The sequence below is a fragment of the Engraulis encrasicolus genome, chromosome 19 (assembly GCF_034702125.1).
Source record: "Engraulis encrasicolus isolate BLACKSEA-1 chromosome 19, IST_EnEncr_1.0, whole genome shotgun sequence".
NCBI lineage: Eukaryota > Metazoa > Chordata > Actinopteri > Clupeiformes > Engraulidae > Engraulis > Engraulis encrasicolus.
Window position 1 is genome coordinate 12,412,265 of NC_085875.1, and position 2,500 is coordinate 12,414,764.

Consider the following 2,500-nt stretch of genomic DNA (forward strand, 5'->3'; position numbering starts at 1 on the left):
TTTAAGTTTACATCTTGTGGCACTCTCACATTGAGAGTAGCCTAAATAGAAATGCACTCTCATGACGATTCAAATTCCTGAGGTATTTAACTGCTGGAGAGAGTAAACCTCTTTCTCCAGGCCTACATAGCATATCCACATTTCCATCTTTTTTTCTGAAGTTGAGGACTGCTTCGTACCTCTTTTCTGTCAGTAACCGAATCCCTTCCGACGTTGTGTCTTTTGCGCATGGAGTGGACAGTGTGCCAAATTGGGTCGTAGCAATGTTTTAACTAACCTATATGCAGTACCCTACACTCACGAGAGATGACCAGGATTTGAAACAGGTTTGATTCTTGCGGCGATTGCTGATAGCCAGCTGGTAAAGTGGTGGGTTTCGTGTCGTAACCATACACAAAACCAGGCGAGACTCGCTCTTGCAGACAACATTGCTCTGCGAGAAAGATCATCCCTTTCTTCCTGGCGATTCATCTCCTTTGTCATCGTCCCTCTTTTCCTGTTAGTAATTTGGACCTGGCATGTTTATCCCCGTAATTTGTAAAACCGGCACTCAAACGTGCGCGCAGCACTTTACAAAGACGCAGGTATCCTCTCTATCAAAGGAACGCTTTCTCCGCGTGTGGTGTGCTAGATTTTCCGTATCCTCATGGATTGGCAAGACCTGTTGGGAGACTTCAATTCAATTCAATTTACTCCCGATTTTGTAGAGATATTATGCTATTCATCAAAATGTCAGGACCACATCAACGTTAGTTTGGCAAATGTAGCCTAACGTTGGCATGCTGATGCAAGGGCGACGGTGAAACAATGACGCATGCAAATAATAATCGATCTACTTCCCCAAGCATAGCCTACTGAAAATGCCCAGCATGTCCAACGTGTTTTACACATTCAAATAGGCCTACTCCCACTAAACATCTCCCAAACTCAACGACGAGTGCTGCCAGTGCACATTTCGCCCCTAGCACCACACACGTGGACAGCTCGCAATGCAAAAATAGGTAGGCTATATAGGTAATATTTGTGCTGCCATTTTTGTTTCAGTTTTGTAACGAGGATTATAGCAGCTGAAGACTTGATTTCTTCTAGCCTACGGGAATACTTTTTTAGTTTGGCATAATTACGGACAATGCAAATAACTGTTTTTTGTGACGTGCCGACATTTTTGGAGGGAATATAATCGAAAGTCCCGCCGCCTGGTTTATTGTTTTGTGACGTGCATGTGGATGAGCTTTATTGAAGTTTCATGTAATAGGCCTACTGAGCAGTGAACTGAAATTGAAAATAGACTATATGCCATTTTTACAACATGGCATTTTTCTCGGGTGCTATGAGTTATTGTTTTGCACCGAGTAGGAAACGTTTGACGCAATGCCACTCACAGTGAGTGACCATATTATTTCTCATCATTGTCGGCAAAGGGTAGGGCCTTCAACCATAGCCTATTATATAGTTTGGTCTTTTTGTAGCCTGTAAGCCAACCCCCTCGTGAAACTGTAACGCGCTTCACATAGGAGTAGTGCCGCGGTTTCAGCACCATGGACAGAGGGCGCATAGGCGGCAGGCATGTCGTTATTCCACGGCAAATGCCGTTTTTGGGAAAAAATATTAAAGTAGTCGCTATTTCTAAGTAGCCTATGTAATGGTCTACTTTGAGACTATTTTAGATTTGCCTATGAAATGCATCTCTCATGTGAAAGCAAAGGAGAGATAGGCCTAGATATCGCCCCCCTGTTTATAATCGCAAATTACGCATGGCCACAGACAGCGCGGATACCCAGAACAGTTTCATATTCTAGATAAACCGATAGACCCGCTGATCTGTCTTTTTTAATACACAATGCACAAACACAGTAATAGACCATTTTCAATAGCCCACATACAATATAACTGTCCACTTTTCCCAGCCTCTCTACTAGAACCAAAATGGTTGGTAAGCCAACATCCACAAGCGAGAGCTGAGCCAGAACTTTAGTTGGACTCCCTCTATCTACGTCATAGAGGCTCTGCCAGTGAGGAGCCCAATACTTCAGAAGTAGCTGTAAAATGATACATTTTCATAAAAATATTGCAGTTTGGCTTTGTTATAGACTGTGAATTTCACATATATGTTTCAAAACACCTCTCCTGACAACATCCAGTATATATTTAGTTATAAATTTAACCTAAACGTTACCCTTTAAAACAATATTTTATCATATTGTAAAGCTTAGAATGTGCACTATCATAATCTATGACGAACTCAGTATGCCCCCGGGCTACTTGTGGCCTTTTTTGTTTTGTGGCTTGTCAAACATGCTAATATACAGACACCAGACAGACATGCAAACACAGACACCAGACATCTCTCTCTCTCACACACACACACACTCTATCTATCCATCTCTTTCTCCCTCTATTTCTCTCTCACTCTCCCACCCTTTCTTTCACTGTTTCTCTGTTTGTCTGTCTGTCTGTCTGTCTGTCTGTCTGTCTGTCTGTCTGTCTGTCTGTCTCGGTC